Below are 18,681 nucleotides of genomic sequence, written 5' to 3' on the forward strand. Positions count from 1 at the left end.
CTTCCCCCAAATGATCTGTACCGGGACAACAGAGCGGCCTAAACAGCCAAACGGGCCTGTGCCACTCTGTATATTAATTGCGTCTGTGTTCTGAAAGAAACAGACACAATTAATTTCATGATGGGTGATTTGGGCAGCCCGAATCACCCTCATTTTATTCACCCAGGATGCCGCTTCCATCAGGGCTTGGACTTCTGCCGCCTGAGGCGAGATTTTCATGTCGCCTCATGGCAGGTGCAGCCCTGTCTACACCTCGACAGGGATTCTTTACTGTAAAAGCAGTGAGGCTATGGAACTCTCTGCCGTAGGAGGTTGTTATGGCGGACTCTATGTACATGTTCAAGAGAGGCCTGGATGACTTTTTGAGGAGCAAAAATATCACGGGTTATGGGGAAAAACTATTGTTTAATTTAAGTTGGATTTGATGGAATTGCGTCTTTTTCCAGCCTTATATACTATGATACTTTCTAGTATTTCATACTCCTGATGATGCCACTAACTCTTATTTCTTAACATTTAAGCAAATTTTATCTTTCCTCAAAACATCAGATGAATGCTAGAATTTAATAGTGAATCCCACATTGTTTAATGATCTGCTCAGTAAAGATAACTACACTATATCCGGAGGATACGAGATATTGGGCAGCTCACTAAATCATGAAGTAGGTAATAATATTACAAGATGGAAGTGATATCTAGGAGAAAATTTAGCAGAGGTGAAACTTGTATGATTAAATGTGCTGAAAAGTGTGTAGGTCTGAAAGATGAAGGGAGATCACATTCATGTTATTTGGTAATGCATCTTACATCAAGGCTATACACAACTTGCCTTCTTTACAATTTATCTGGCAGAGAAGACACATAAATTTCCCCCTCCCTGCCAGTTTCATGGATTCTTCGACCCGAACACCACTTTGGGTGTATCAAGGTGGTGAGTGGGTGGGGGCTAGTCTGGCGGTGGGCGAGCTGGGGCGTGAATGCCTGGCCACCAGATTTACTATAGTCTCTGCCAGTGGAGCCTATGGCAGATGACTCCTCCAAATCAGCAGAGTTTGTGCCCGATATACTAAGAGGCCAGAGCGTCATAGAAGATATGGGTACTGGAGCGCCGGTGGGGGGGATCTTAAAACTTGCGTTTTAAATGCTAATGAATTCCACCCAATGTGTGGACTCCAGAAGGCAGATTTAGAGTTGTGAAGTTGGGTTGGGTTGAACATTGTTCACATTTTTATTTGTTGCAAAATTTTGAGAAATTGTAGTTTTGGACGCGGGTAATAACTGTTGTTATGTTTTGATAGATTGGACATTTGGGATGTGATGATACCAAACATGTTTATGATTTTTACTGTTTATTTGTATATTCATTCTAGGGAAAGGGGGGCAATTTGAATTTTTTTATTAATAATTTTTTTCAGACCCCCTAGGGTACTTTAACCCTAGGTTGTCTGATTGATCCTACCATAGACCTCCATACTACAGCATGGCAGTATATTGGGATTTTACACATGATCCCTTACAATGCGCCATTGGCACATTGTAACATTTCTTCAGCCAATATACAGCCTCGGGTGTTATAAAGATCCAAGGCTGCCATGGTGACAGATCATCACTTCCTGGCTAGTCAGCCCATGAGCCCTCTCTTTACACATGCAGGCGAAGTGTGATGTACAGATACGTCATATGTCATTAATGGGTTAAAGTCTTTTTTACAAAGAAGCAGCCACTGATTATTTATAACAAAGGTATAGCAGGGTCAGACTGTTTAATCTCTACAAAGCACTAGTGGTGCTTTTTAGAAGTTAAATAATAAGTAAAATTTCCTTTCAACTCTGGCCGTAAAAAAGAATGTTGAGAAATAAAAATAATCGGATTCCAAATCTGAACGGATGTATTTCTACTCATCTACCACTAGAGGTCTCCATTACCGATGAGCAGGCGTCCATGTCATTGTGAGCAGCACATTTTCTAGGTTGTCATGTGTAGTTTTATAACATCTTTGTAGTAGTTACTTGGACTACAAACGTGTTGGATACTTGGGGCACACATCCAGTTCTAGTAATATTGAGCTTTAAGACTTAATAATTGTTATAACATTTTATACTGTTGTGACTGTATAACTTTCATAGGGTCAATTCACATAAATAGATTAGTTAAAGAAATGTCTAGTGAAGAGAGTGGAGATACACATAGAAAGAATAATTAAAATATATAACAATCTTAATTACCATAATTACACATACATATACACATAATATACTTAACAAATGACAAACAGATGCCGTTCTGAAGTGGTAAAACACAGACAAGAAGCAGTCACGCCCGGACATATATACGGAGATGTGTGAAAGTAATCATTAAAGAGAGGGAAGGACTGGGAAAAAAAGGTAATCTCATGGCCCATCAGTTTGGTAGTGAACTGGAACTAGTAATCATATAGACAAGTTAAATGTACGATTGATATGGGGGGCACTTATAGTAAAAATGCTTCTGCATTTGTATTGTATACAAATGTGTGTACATGTATTTATGTGCAGTCTGCATGAGAGTGGCCATTAAGAAGTGGTTTCCGCCACCCTCAGGAAATTAAAAAAAAAATTTAAACAAGACTTTTTATGAATATCTTCCAGAAATGGTTTTCTTCTTGCCACTCTTCCATAAAGGGCAGATTTGTGCAGTGTACAACTGATTGTTGTCCTATGCACAGACGCTCCCACCTCAGCTGTAGATCTCTGCCGTTATCCAGAGGGATCATGGGCCTCTTGGTTGCATCTCTGATCAGTCTTCTCTTTGTTTGAGATGAAAGCTCAGAGGGGCGGCTGGGTCTTGGTAGATTTTCAGAGGTCTGACTCTCCTTCCATTTCAATATGACGTTAGCACAGGTTCCTTGGGATGTTTAAAAAATCGTTTTAAAAAATCTTTTTTTATCCAAATCTGGCTTTAAACTTCTCCACACCAGTATAATGGGCATGCCTGCAGTTTCCCCTTGGTCTTCATGATGCAGAACCCTGACGCTGTGACATAGCAGGTGTATCTATTCGGAGACACTATTACACAGAGGTGGATTATATTTATCTTCATCAGTCATTCGGGACAATATTGGATCATTCAGAGATCCTCACTGAATGTCTGCAGTAAGTTTGCTGCACTGAAAGTAAAGATGCCAAACAATATTACACATCCAACTTTTTAAACTATTCAATAAATTTCATTCCACTTCACAATTATCTCCCACTTGTTGTTGATTCTTCACCAAAAATTTTGTATCTTTTTATATATATTTGTGTTTGAAGCCTGAAATGTGGCAAAAGGTAGAAAAGTTCAAGGGGACCGAATACTTTCGCAAGTCATTGTATAGGTATCTGTTTTTTCTAACCACAACACAGAAATCTAAGGTTCACCACTTCATCTTTTGTCTTCTCCACAAACTGAATACTGTTCTCTGGCTCCTCTAAAGGACATTATTGCCCCAACAGTAGAACAATATTAATAGTGCCCCCCCTCACCAAAGAAAGACATAGTAGCCATTGCAGTAAAAGCACTTCTAGTAACAGCTGCAGAAGGGTTTTGTTTGAGCCCTTAAGTGTCACGGGTGGTCCTGTGATCCATATCGGTGGCTCACCCATGCTTCTATGCCCCCATGGCGCCCGCACTGCTCACATGTCGCGGCTCCTGCTACATCTTCCTTGGCCGTGCGTGCGTTCCCGACACCTAGGACGCATGCACGCCAGCTTCAGAGGATTTAAAGGGCCAGCGCACCACTAATTGGCGCTGGCCATTTTCAAGAATTCTACTTTAACACCTTGCCAACCGAGGATGAACTATATCGTCCTCGCACGGCAAGGGGTGTATGGAGAGAGATCACGAGCTGAGCTCTCTCCATACACAGCGGGTAATGGCTGTATAAAACAGCCAGCACCCGCCTGTCACTGCTGCGGTTGTTGCTGGCACCGATCGCGGCAGTTAACCTGTTAAGCGCTGCGGTCGAACCCGACCGCAGCACATAACATACCGTTATATGGGTGCCGCCATCTTGGATGGACGATCGCCGCCCCCTGGAATGTCATCGGAGGGCGGCGATCGGTTGCTATGGCAGCCTAGAGTCTCATTGAGACTCGTAGGCTTGCCATGTGCAATGATTTATAATAGCCAGCAGAGGGCAGGCTATTAAAAATCATTGTAAAATTGCTATATGCTGCAATACAGTAGTATTGCAGTATATAGTATTAGCAAAAAATTGTAAAAAAAGTAAAAGTTTAAATCACCCCCCTTTCCCTAGAACTGATATAAATATAAATAAACAGTAACAATCATAAACACTTTAGGTATCATCGCATCCCTAAATGTCCAATCTATCAAAATATATTAGTGAATTTTTCCGGCGTTTAACCCCGTAACGGAAATTGGCGCCCAAAGTCGAAAATTTAACTTTTTTGCCATTTTGAAAAATATAAAAAATTCTATAAAAAGTGATCAAAAGCCCTTACAGTCCTCAAAATGTCCTTAAAAACGTCATCGAAAGTCACAAAAAATGACACCACCCACAGCTCCATGCACTGAAGTATGAAAAAGTTATTAGTGCCAGAACATGGCAAAATGAAGAATTTTTTTTTTGTACAGAAGGTTTTAATTTTTTTTAATGTATGAAAACATTATAAAACCTGTACAAATTTGGTATCCTCATGATCGTACCGAACCAAAGAATAAAATAGACATGTGATTTGGTGCGCTCAGTGAAAGCTGTAAAATCCAAGCCCACAAGAAAACGGCGCAAATGCGTTTTTTCATCATTTTCACTGCGTTCTGAATTTTTTCCCGCTTCCTAGTACACGGCATGGAATAATAAATACCATCACTATGAAGTGAAATTTGTTACGCAGAAAACAAGCCCAAACAGAGCTCTTTACATGGAGAAATAAAAAAGTTGCAGATTTTTGAAGGTGGGGAGTGAAAAATTAAAATGCAAAAACGAAAAAGGGCCACGTCCCTAAGGGGTTAAGGACACCTGTCATCAGGTCTCTGTCACTATTTCTGTCACATACATCTATCATTGTAAAATCATCTTTTCTTTGTTATGTAAATGAGGCTGGTCACATGGTCAGAGGCAGTGATGTCACCCCTGTTACCCCTCCCCTCTCCTCCCCCTGCTCATGTCTGTGTGTATGTATAGTAAAGAATTGCTAGTGTCTGGGCTTCATCTGCTGACATGCTCTCCCTCCTAATACACAGCTACACAAGTACCTGACATTTTCTGCTATAACATGGCTGCCTGGAGCTGTTGTATCTCTCCTATACACACATAAGCTGCAGGGGCTGTCAGCACCAGGAAGCACATGGAGGAGCCTTTACACCATTATACCTCACACCATTATACAGGCTGTCAGTCGAGCACTGGGGGTGTGGCTGTAAGTCCCACTCATGAATAAGGCGGACAGCTTGAATATGCTAATGAGTCATTGGACATTTACCAGGTCATTTGCATACAGCTTTAGGACCTCATTGCTTAAGTTTACAGGCATGTAGAGGGACAATGAAGGGATAGGGACAATGCTTTCTAATGGCAATTTCTAAAATATATTTAGTTTAGGGGGTTAATTTGCCTGACGGGTTCTCTTTAAGCCTGCCTCTTCCTGCAAACCCTGCCGGATCTTTCTGCCTATACCTTAGAGAAAGCTCCCCAACAATATTCCTGCATTCCTCTGTCTCCTGTGTTCCTGTGTCTCCAGCGTTCCTGTGTGTTCCCATGTATCCTGCATTCCTGCTCCTGTGTGTTTCTGCTCCTGTGTGTTCTCGTGTGCAGCATTCCTATGTTCCATCTTTCTGCCTTACTTATATTGTCTGTTGTTTTTCAGTCTGCCTTGAATGGGTCATTGTATGGTGCAAAAATGAAAACAGCCAAGATTCATTTAAAAAACAAAGAAAAAACATATATTACTGGTCCCCACAAATAATGGAAGTGGGTATGGTTGAGATAACTATAATAAGTCTGCTGGGCTACCCATGAGCAGTCTTTTTGACATATGGACAGTACATGGTCCTCACCTGAATAACCCTTACTCTAGTGGCCCCTGCAAGGCTATATTTTATTTCTTGCAGTGAATTAACTTGCTATCTATGTAACTGCTGCGGCCAGATAAAGGTTCCTACTAATAGTTTGGGTAACCACTGTGATGTTAGGTAATAGGGCCTGATCACTCCTCTTTCTCTCCTCATAACAGGGATGTCTTTATGCACTCATCCCTTCGATTGATGAACAAGATGAGTTTCTACCTCCACTTTATGGCCATTGTTGGTATTAATAAGTTTGGTTGTTGCAATAATGAATTCATGTCACCTGGTAGCATTAAGGCTTTCCTATTGGCTGTTTATACAGAACCCTCTAGATGGGAGAACTAAAAGGCAGAAATCTTATCATTGTAGTCACATCAATCTACTAGACTTTCCATTTTAGCCTATTTCCGACAGATTTATCAAGTGAATCCAGATGTGATAGATTTATGAAGTGAGACTTTTTAGAAAGTTGCAAATGTAGGCAGAAATTCACTCCAGTCCCATCCGAGCGTAAGAATTGTAAAAATTTGTGATTTTTTTCATATTTGGTGCAGACATTAAAGGAAATCTACCACCAGAATAAGAGAGTGTAAACCAATCACACTCAAATACTGGTGTGCGCCGCCTCTAGCAGGATCTGCTCTTCTTTTAGCTTCTTACCGCCTTGTTTTTACAAAAAAAAGTTTAGTATGAAAAGAGCCTTGTTTTGTTTTTTGTTTTTTTCCCTCCTGGGTCTGGTCCTGAGTACAGGAGTGATGTAGATGAGAGAGTCCTGTGGTGTGGTGTAGCGGAGAGGAATAGAGAGCCTAATGTGAGAGAGAGAGGATCCAGCCTGCAGCTGCTATTGTTCTATCCAGACCCAGTTTGAGCTGCAGGTCCTTAGCTTGTGTATTGCTTGTGAGCAGACACCCTTCCTGTGCATAAGAGAGGATGTAGACAGACAGCCATTGGATAACAATTATTAGTTAAGGTTTTACTTAATTTTACAAAGGAATGGTGTTCTGCTCCGAAACTGGTCTGGTAAAGTACTGTCCCCTGACATGGTGGTTCTTGGTAAACCCTAAGCAAGTTGTCACTTGATAGACACCAAACTAGTTGCCTCTTGTAGCAAACATAATAGCTGCATTTTACTTTAATAAACAAATCTGCTGCCTCCGTCCTTAAGTGGGACCCTTTAAATATATCACTTACTGGGTAATGATCCTTGTAAAGCCTTGCAGGGACACCAGTCAAGGACATCACCATGGGTGGTAGTGTCATTGGGGCCCTGTGGCATTTGAATAGTTTTCTGCTGTCTATACAGTATGCTGACATATATATGTTTTACACATTCCCAAAGAGAAGAAGGTAATGCACACAACATAGTTCAAAACTAATTTTGTGACTTAGTGGCAGAATTCAGGAGTGCTCTGCTAGATAAAGTCCTCTGTATGTCTGTTTTTTAATAGTAAAAAGAATCTCAATTTTCAATCATACAACATTTTTCAGTCTCACCTTTTTAATTCTGCATTGGTAAATCTGATTGTGCTTCATCTGTCAAGTCCAAACCAGAGGTAATTACTCTGAAAAACAAGTTATTGGAGAGAAAGGCTGTAGGAAGGAGGCGGTGAGATAGAGGAGAGGCGTTGCTGCCTGTGTTTCTTCTTATCTGCACAAGAAGACTGGAAGTGTGCTGCGCTATCTACCATCACGAGAGAAAAAAAATCCTATTAACATTAATTGGAGGATTTTAACTCCTCAAAGAAACGGTAATTGAATTGCATTGTCTTCTAAGTGATTAGGATTAATTGCTTCCGCCGTATCACTTTTCTGTTCATTATCTTCTGTAAGTGGGACAATTTTCTTGTTTCGCAGAGTTCATCCATCTAATACAAACCCTCCTGCTGGCCGTGTGCCTTCTGCCAAGGCAACAGTAACTACGTCTGTCCAAGGCCTGCAGGAGAATCACAGGAGGCTCTGTGTAATACTGCCACGTACGTACTAGGGAATAGGGGCTCTGTTTTATACCTCACATCATAGAATTGTCCTATCTTAATAACATCAGCTATATGTAAAGGTAAGACTTCTATATACAGATTATAAGAGGAATGGCTGCAACCCCTTGATATATCTGCCACCTGACCATTTGGCTTGACAATTTCAAGTCAAGTCCTGCTTGGTGTAGAATTGCACTGTAACCTGTGCCAAAAATGGGCTACACATCCCTTTGTGAGTACTTGCCATGGAGGTGTCATGAGGAAGGATATAGTCACAATTCCTGGCCATGTGCAACGGATTGTGACTTTATCAAAGCTTGTACGATATTACAAGCCTTACTAAACCCTCTATGTATTTCCATAAGATCTTAGATCCATAGAAGTTTGAACCTTTATAAGGTCAATGAAAAGCTAAAGGCTTTGACAAAATTAGTCCTTTCAAAATTTTTGAAATTTTAGAAACCTTTGACATAATGGGGGTGAATTATTCGGACTGCTGTTTTAAACGCTGGTCTTAGTAGATCCAGACTTAATATCCACCAGGTTGAACCTGTTTAGACCAGGTCTGTCCCTGCTGAGATTTCCGCTATATTCTCCACCGCTCCTCCAAATATAGTAAATGTAGCAGGTTGGGATGTTCACACTCCTTTCTGTCCCCACCCGCACTGCTCCATGACACCCCCAAACTTTTGTGCGCGTGGAAAAGGCTCAGAACTGTTAAGCCCCTTCCACACTGGCGTTTTTCACGCGCGAGTTCTGCGCGTGCATTTGACGCGCAGAACTTGCATTGCACTCTGTCCCATTGTATTCAATGGGTCTTTCTTCATTAGCGTTGGTTTTCACGCGCGTGCTTGCGTTCGTTTTCACGCGCGTCAAAATCGCAGCATGCTCTACTTTTGCGAGTCACGCGCGTTTATCACGCCCCATTCAAGTCTATGGAGATGCATCAAGAACGCATTGCACTCGCAATCATTGCAAGTGCAATGCGAGTGCAATGCGTTTTAAACGTGTTTAAAAAGGGTTGCTAGGTGACCAGAATAACAGTATTTCCCCTGCTCGAGAACGATCATTTAATTAAAAAAACACAATGAAGAACAGTGAAGAATAGAATAAAAACAGTGAACACAGTGAACACAGTGAACACAGGATCATTTAAGAGAAAAACACAGTGCAGAACACAGTGCAGAATAGATTACAGATGTTCGGCACATCTGCATACTTGTCGGGAGATACGCGCGGAACGGTGCGCCCAAAATAGCATGTGAAGAACAATATATATGTGTGAAGAACACATTGCAGATGTATTTAAACATCTGCAATGTGTTCTTTACACACATATATATTGTTCTTCACATGCTATTTTGTTCGCGCCGTTCCGCGCGTATCTCCCGACATGTGAGCAGATGTGCCGAACATCTGTAATCTATTCTGCACTGTGTTCTGCACTGTGTTTTTATCTTAAATGATCCTGTGGTCACTGTGTTCACTGTGTACAATGTTTTTATTCTATTCTTCACTGTTCTTCACATCTGCTAACTTGTCGGGAGATAATATACACGGGGAACAGTGAAGAATAGATCGCAGATGTTTGCAACTTATCAGAAGACATTATTTTTCAATTAAATAACACATTTTAATCCCAAACCATGGTCCCTTTGAAAAATGCTCGAGTCTCCCATTGACTCGCGCGTGAAAAATGCGCCGAAAACGCAAAAAAAACGCTAACAACACGCGCGTGAAAAACGCAAAAACGCTAATTACTCCAAGGAAAAATGGAACAAAAACGCAGCCAAAAACGTCAGTTTTTCACGCATTGCACCCTGACGTGAAATGCAACGCTAGTGTGGAAGGGGCCTTAGGCCCCTTCCACACTTGCGTATCAGATCACGTCAGAGTTTGATCAGGGTGCGATCAGGGTTTGGTCAGTGAAAAATGCACATTTTGCATCAGAGTGCAATCAGTTTTCAGTCAGAGTTTGTTCAGTGTCTCAGTTTTTCACGCGCGTTTTTGATGCAATTTCAATGCAATTTCAATGCGTTTTTCACGCGCAGAAAATGCGCGGGAAATGGACTCAGGACTGAGCTCTATCTTTTCTATGGCAATTGATGCGTGAAAAACACATTGCACTTGCATTGCACTTGCAAGTGTCTCAGAGTGCAATGCGTTTTTGATGCGTTTCCATAGACTTGTATGGTGCGTTTTTCACGCACGTGACTTGCAAAAGTAGAGCATGTCGAGATTTAAACGCGCATTAAAAAAAGGCGTGTTTGTGCGTGAAAAAAAATGCAAGTCTGAAAAGACCCATTGGTTACATGGGTCAGAGTGCAATGCAAGTTTTGCGCGTCAAAAGCACGAGCAGAAAACGCGCGTGAAAAACGCAAGTGTGAAAGGGGCCTTAGTGATCTCCTGGAAGATAAGAATTAATGACCTGATGTTACCTGGATCCAACTAAATCCCCTTACAATGGATCAGCTACATAGGGGCACATTTACTAAGGTGCTTGCACGTTCTCTTACGTGCAAACTGCTTGCACAGCTATTTAAGCAGTGTCCGTGACACAAGTGTTTTGTGTCGCTCCTGCACTATTCTTCACGCAACACAAATTTCGTCATTGAAATGGGTGCTCCGGTGCACAGTTGGACTGCACCACATTTAACATGCAAAGTCCAATAATGTGTGTCATATGTTCCATGTTAAAGGTGCACCAAAAAATTCTCCAGTATTTTGTTAGCGATGATTTTCTTGAGTGAGTGTGGGACCCTGCTCAATTGGGGTTATTTATCATTAGACCGGCTCCTTGGGACTGTTCTAAGTCTACATTTGGAGCTCCGCTGTCCATCAGATTCATTAAAATGGCTTGTTCCTTTAATAAATGTTTTTATCATCAATTTTTTGTCTGGGATTTTTTTTTTTCAAAAAGTCCCCAAAAAAGTCTCAAAATGCATAAAAAGTCTTAGCACATACACCAGTAGGGGACTGGAGTAACTATGAGACTTTTTTAAATCATGAATCTGGCTTTGCAGGTGTTGCACTAGCAGTAGTTTTATGTTTTCTCCAGATTAATGAAACGGTGATTAGTCCTGTGAGACTTTTTAGCAGTGAAAAGTCTCAAAAAACCTCAATGGAACTACTTTGAGACTTTTTAACGCCAAAATCCCCCCAGAAAAACCATCAAATAGCTCCAGTAAATGTCTTTTTATCAGATGACGACATGACATTGCTGGTCTATGAAGCAGAATCCAAGCATTGGGGTGATTAGATATCAGGGGATTGATAGCTAATTTCCCAATATATACATATCAAGAACTTGGTCCTCAAGTTTTTGTGTGAATGGAGTTACTATATAATTGTGAACTATTTTTCAGTAAAAACACATTACAATCCTTTGAAACACTGATACAATGATATACATATTATATTGATTGGTTTTTCTTTAAACACAACTTTTATCTGTAAATTTGTTTTGCGCTTGATAAACTGTCCCTCCCCCCTCTTCTGGCTGTTGTATGTGTTAGACCAGATGTTAGATAATCGGAGCTAATTATACTTACATCTGGTTTTCTCGGAGATTGATTTCCTTGCATTTCCACCTCAACCAATTCCCTTTGTTCTCCTTCTGCTATAGTTCCCTTTTTTCTTATATCTCATAGCATGTGAGAAGTTTTTATAATCTATAAAAAATAAACCAAAAATAATTGTAATTATTGCTTTATTAACTGAACCCCAGAGTCACCTCTCCAGACATGTGAAGAATTGTCTTCTTCACAAAGTTACAATTCTGGAATATCTATATCTTCTATATTTATCTGCCATTCCTTTGTTTGAGTATGTTCACACATAGTTTTCTGTACCGTTGTCAGCTTGAATGGATTCTTCAATCTGCCTCCCATTGACAATAGTGATAGGAATTAATTCCTACATTTCTAGGATGAATAACAGAGGGACATCACATAAATATTCGGTGATTCCTATCTCTGCCAGTGGTGACTGGTTCTCTATAATCTTTTTATTTTATAACCTTTAACATGTACTTTTTTAATATACTAAGAGATGCACCATCAACTGATATTGATTGCCCGTGCCAAGAATAGACTGTTGATTTTACAGATAACCCCTTTAAAATAATCATTGTCTATCATTGGGATTAAGTAAAAAAAATCTGTTCCTAAATCATTGAGAGCTGAGAATTTTAAAGATTTTTTTTATATATCATCCCTCTATATTTTCCATCATTTCCTGTATTTTGTTTGTATTGCTTTTTATAGAGGCTATAACCTCTTAGATACCATGACTTATGTCAGGAACCCACTGGACCACCACGGACGATGACGTAAGCCAACACCTGGGAGGGGAGTCTAAGTGGCACCCGGCTTTCACCTGAGGCCGCCGCAAAGTTGTTTGGACTTGCTGCAGCGTGGTACCACTAGGTCGCTCCACAGACGTGACTTTGTCTCTGTTGGTGGTGAAAGCAAGGTAGACGTCGGAGTTGTGGTCAGGTAGAAGGTCAGGGCTGGTAGCAAATGAGCAAGTCAGGAACGGAGCCGAGGTCACAACAGGAAATCGCCATAAACGTGAGGCACATCAGGGGCAAGCTTTCTCTGAGGCACAAGGCACAAAGATCCGGCAGGGGCGCAGGAAAAGACCAGGTATTTATCTGGGAAGGTTATCGGCCAGCACCAATCCAATCATTGGTGCGCTGGCCCTTTCAAATCTTAGACGGCCAGTGCGCCCACACCCTAGGAGGCAGGGAAGCGAGGGCCGGAGCGAGGAGACCATCGCTGGAGCGCGGCGAGGTTAGTGAATCTGCAGAACTCCAGGGGTACAGAAAGGCACACGGGTGCACCTGCAACCTGGAACATAAGTCGCAAGGGCATCCATGACAACTTATTTACATATGGTATTTAAGCCATCAAGTATCTGTATTTTAGACATGTTTGGCATAAGAGACAACTTTTTTCAGTGGGCAGAGTCTAATGATTCAGCTCACTGAAAAGAGCTGGACTTCCCATCACTAGTCATTACATTGCTGTTTCAAATCTGTAGCAAAAATGTGATATGGCCTTGGCCTACCTCTTTTCCCAGCCCTGTAAATAGGACAAATACAACAAATATGAAATACCATCCAAGAACACAAGTTGGGTTAGTCTTGAATACCTTGTCCAGGGACAGGTTTAGAGAAAAAGAAGAATGTTATAACTACTTGACAATAATATATGGTCACATTATATAAACACATACCACCCTGTGCAGTCTTTATTACTCTATGCATCCAAATGCAATTACATGGTCTGTTCAATCCATACAAGTTGTGGTGCACTTACAATATAACAAAAGCTAAAAAGCTTTATAATTTTTCCTTTGGAGCCAAAAATTATATTGCTGTTATATAAGATTGTAACAGAGCCTACATTGCTTTGTACAGAGAAAACATCTTTAACCTTCTCCTCCATGATATTAAAATGTAATTCACTAAACATGTTCAATTTAAGTGAGAGATTTTCTGCAAAATCATGGTCGACAGCAAATAATGACTGTAATGCTGCACCAATTGAATAACTACAATACCGAGAAATACAAAGTGAATGGCAAAAAAAGAAATGACTATTAACAATGAATAAATGTATCCTAAGCCTAAGTAGAAATAAACACGATAAAAAACTTTCCAGATAAAGATGGTGTTGTAACGCGCTATAGTCCTGGCCATATATGAGATGGATATAAACAGAGTGGCTGAAGTGGTGCGCCAGTGTTGCACCATTTATTTAACTCCCGCTTTCTCAATGTATCTAAGCTAAGAACATCCTACTCAAATAAATTCCAACACAAAACCTCTAAGGCCCCTTTCACACTTGCGTTTTTCATGCGCTTTTGACGCACAGAACTTGCATTGCACTCTGACCCATTGTAATCAATGGGTCTTTTCAGACTTGCATTTTTTTCACGCACACACGCGCTCTACTTTTGCAAGTCACGCGCGTGAAAAACGCACCATACAAGTCTATGGAGATGCATCAAAAATGCATTGCACTCTGTGACACATGCAAGTCCAATGCAAGTGCAATGCGTTTTTCACGCATCAATTGCCATAGAAAAGATAGAGTTCAGTCCTGAGTCATTACCTGCGCGTGAAAAACGCATTGAAATTGCATTGAAAATGCGCATGAAAAACTGAGACACTGAACAAACTCTGAATGAAAACTGATTGCACTCTGATGCAAAATGTGCGCTTTTCACTGACCAAACCCTGATCGCACCCTGATCAAACTCTGACGTGATCTGCAACGCAAGTGTGAAAGGGGCCTTAGACTATGATCAAAAACAATGGGGCACATTTAATATTCTGTTAGTGCCATGTGATGCCCCGGGTGCGCCTCCTGTGGTGCCACAAATTTCCAGTTTTTCCCATGCAACACTTTTCCTTTATGTCTAGTTTACTGACACCTTTTTCTGGTGCAATTTGTCTTGTCTACCACGTTCTATAACACCTTCTAGAATGTGGAGAGTCATTTAAGACACTTTTCGCCATGTGCTAAATTATTAAATTGCAACACTGTCTAGTTCTACTCTGCACTGGTCTAATCTCTTCCTATAGGTAGCCTTAGCTTGGTGGTCAATCAACATAAACTTTTCACTTTTTATTTAGTATCACAGAGAATACAGATGGTCCCCTACTTAAGGACACCCGACTTACAGACGACCCATAGTTAAAGACAGACCCCTCTGGTGAAGCTCTCTGGATGCTTTAGTATAGTTCCAGGCTGCAATGATCAGCTGTAAGGTGTCTGTAATGAAGCTTTATTGATAATCCTTGGTCCCATTACAGCTAAAAATTTTGAAACTCCAATTGTCACTGTGGCAAGAATTTTTTTTGTCTGGATATACCATTATAAAATATACAGTTTCAACTTACATACAAATTCAACTTAAGAATAAACCTACGGAACCTATCTTGTATGTAACCCGGGGTCTGCCTGTAATCACAGCTGTGTGCTTTAATGAGCTTTGCACCTGTGTCCGTTTTTTTCTCCACAGGAAGTAAACAATGAAGCTTCCTGTAGAATAACAGCAAGCAGAGATCTAGAAAACCACAATGAATTGATACAGAAAGTATATTGGAAAATTGTAGAACTTTTATTACAAATAACAGTGTAGATTATTTTCTTAAAGGAAATCTACCACCGGGATGAGGGCAACCCCTGTAATAGTAAAAAGGAGTGCAGTGTATTTCTACAACATTCTCATCTTCACCGTTCATCACAGAGACTATTTATCTAGAATGATACAAGGGGAGTGCCCCCTGGGTTAGTATCACAGTAATTGCGCTCATGAAATTTTTTTTATTCTTACAGAGTTTGTGGAGCCACCTACTTCTGGCTATGAACACTATGGGGGGATTTTTCATGTGCTGGTGCGTGGTGCACCAGTGCTTGATGTAAGCCCATCCTGTATCACCATGCCGGATATTTCTACAGGCTCCGGCTAGTTCTTGGTGCAGGCCATAGCTAGTGTGCAGGGCCACCTAAACCTGGTGTGCCCCAAACAACAGCTTAAATCATGGAATGAGGATCAGACTACAAAGGGTTTGTTGGTAGTACTCATGCATGGAGACACATAGGATAGCATAGGGGGCTGTTGATACAAAGCAAAACTTTGGCAGTAAATATAATTAACTGTCAGGGTAACATTATTGTTTGAATGGGCAGAAAAAAATTATCTAACTATCAAAGTGTCCCTTCGTTGAATTCAAGAAATGGGTTAAAAGTCCCTAAGAACTCCACCTTATCAAGATTTCCATTTATTCAGCTCTTCCTGTAAATTGAAAAGGTGATATTATAACAAGGTACAGATGGGAAAAATGCTCCTTCAGTGTATTAATATGGAGTAAAGGCAATTGCCTAATCACTTCTGTCAGAATCTATTCAGATGAGCCCTTAGTAATCTATTAGGAGCCAACAGGGCTCTGCAGACCTTCACAATGGAAAGTAATTACTTTGACTTCACAAGGAACAGATTCGTTGTGGCACTCACTATTTACCTGTACATTACAATGCTGTTCAACACTGTGTACTTGTATGTCCCCGGCATCTATTATTGTATTTAGTATGTATATAATGTAAGTTATCATGGATCGCGTTATACTGCCAGACAGGACCTAAATAGACAAGGCTGCTCCATAACTGGAATAGTTCGTCAGTGATAAAGCAAATAATATCAAATATCCATCATCATTTTCTTACTCACGACTCCACATCGCAGTAGTGATTTACACCCCATGCCTTCACTGGCTCTGAGAAAGGGTATTGAATTGCAGAGAGAGTCATAAAATGAAATGATCATTCTCTTAAGATGTGCCCATTCTCTTAAGATGTGGGAATTACAAAGTCCTTATTTCACATCTCTCATAGCTTGTCTCTCATGACTCATTCCCCTTGACTAACCACCATGTGTCACACCATACATCTTCTCCCATCACAAACTTTTTGCAATATTTTTGAATGATAAAAATAGTTGGGCTTTTTTTGACCAAGGCAGAAAGATGATAATATACTTTTTTAAATTTGCAATAACTTAAAGGGGTTGTCCAAAACAAATTGCTGCCTAAAATAAAATCAAATTAATTGTATGTCCTCTTATAGGTCTTCCAATAAGGCCCCATGCGCATGACGGCTGTTTTCTGGCTGCAAAAATGGGTTGTGTTGAACTTGTATGTAACCCATATGCCACCGTTAACTGGCCATATCTGTAAATAATATGGTGATCTGGCACCCATGGGACCTGGTCTCTGGAGGAACACACTGCAAAAATGGGCCATTTACGGTGGATAACACTCTATTTTTAGGTGCTTGAGGTGGCTCGCTTTTACGTTTAAAATAAATGGTTGTGTGCATGAGGCCTAACACCCACTATAGCTCGGGTATTGTTGGTTTGGTGTCCTGCCATGTGTGGAGGTCAAAGTTGAAGCTTTCGATTGGTCCAGCAGTAACCTGTCTTCAGATGGTGTGCAGCTACACAACCGAAGCACCAGGGCTACAGAAGGGGCATGGCATTAGAAAATGTACCTGTGGCTTTGCAGGAAAAGGGACAGGAACCAAAAAGGATGCAATCATACAAGGGTTTTGGTGCACTTTTCCACTGTAATCTAAGCCAGATAATAGGTACAAAAAATTGACTAGACAGTCTTAAAACACAGCAGATTTTGCTTGAATTTTCAGACATGTATCATTATTTCTGCTCGTCAAATTGTCTAATTTTTGCGGCTTTTGTAGTTTTTGTGACTTTTTACTTTGTCGTTTCTCAAGTATACCTTGGCTGCACCTTGTGCAATGTGCCTTATGTATCTTTGTTTTCCCGATGTTACGTGCAACTTTTCACTAATGTATCAACTTTTTTGCTTATTTTTGAGACTTTTTAGGTGCAAACCTGCACCTGGTCCAGGGCAGGTGCAAAGGAAGGATTTTTTTCATGGACCCTATTTTAACATGTAAATTGGAGAAGGAATTCCATAGGACTTTAGTAATTAGCAGCAGTAGATACTGCCTGGACAGGCAAGGGTTAAGTATCTGAGAGTTATTGTCCAATTGTATTCCTTAACGTACACTGGAGTGTGATTAGGAAGTGAACCACCACCTGACCAGGGTTAAACAAAACCTCTGGACAGCGAGGGGCTAGGGAGGAGCAGCTCTTAAGCCCCAGCTTTCCTAGAGAGCACATCTTCCAGAACACACACTAAGAGAAAGAGAGAGTGTCTGTGTACCTCTATCACAGACACACAGCTAAACCCAGGACAAGGGCTGCAGCATCCACTTCTGGACACAGCCCCATCCCAGCCTGCACCTACTACCTGGCTGGTTAATCTACTCTTCATGACTCTTCATGACCACTCCAGTAATCCTGAATCTCCAACAATCCGGCAACTGTTCTGAGATTGTTTCGGCTCATTGCCTGCATTTGTTCCAATAAAGAACCGTGAGTTATTTTGCACAATGTTCCCGGATCCCTGGATACGGCTGTATCACCACCAAGGGCTCCCCATCCATTACCCAGGGACATATACTACAGACACTAAGGGGTTGCCCCAGGAAGACCCAGTACATCAGCCTCTCCCTCCATATTTCTTGCACACACCACCTGCGTTCCCCTCCGTTCCCCATACCAAGCACTGTAACACCGCAACCGCCAGCCACTCCGGTATTCTGGGCCCGGCTACCTCCAGGCCCCAAGAAAAGGCTAGATCCTGGTGGGGGATGTTGCAATTGTAGTTTGTATAATATAGAAATTAATTTCACTAGGAAAATTATTATGAACATAAATGATTGCTCAGCGCTTATTGCCAGCCAGCTATTTACTATGTACCTTCAGAACATATCCATATCCTTTCATCTCACAGCTGGAAAGGAAATATTGAACTTATTAAAAAAGGAGCAAATCTAACAGAAGTCAAATAAAAGTTTGACATAAACCCTTTCTAACCTTTCATATTCTATTAGGTTCTGAACAGCTAAAGAATTCATCGTGGCCTTGGATGTATTAATACCCTGAAAAGATTGTGTACAGCATGGATTTTTCAAGATCATATGTTCTCTTACTGCCCACATAGGTGACTTAATAACTGAGAAGGCTTGAGGAAATATTAATCCCTGCCAGGTGAAGTACAAGG

At 40.9% G+C, this 18,681-nt stretch overlaps 1 protein-coding gene across 1 annotated transcript in view; it reads left to right on the forward strand.

Annotated features, from left to right (window-relative positions):
- Positions 1-7,917: 7,917 nt before the first annotated feature.
- LOC140075436 (uncharacterized) overlaps positions 7,918-18,681 on the forward strand; it is a 127,849-nt gene continuing 117,085 nt past the window's right edge. Inside the window, exon 1 of the mRNA XM_072121350.1 lies at positions 7,918-8,021. The gene's annotated coding sequence lies outside the window, so the exon portion shown is untranslated. The remainder of the gene's footprint in view (positions 8,022-18,681) is intronic.

This window comes from Engystomops pustulosus, chromosome 8 (assembly GCF_040894005.1).
Source record: "Engystomops pustulosus chromosome 8, aEngPut4.maternal, whole genome shotgun sequence".
Classification (NCBI taxonomy): Eukaryota; Metazoa; Chordata; class Amphibia; order Anura; family Leptodactylidae; genus Engystomops; species Engystomops pustulosus.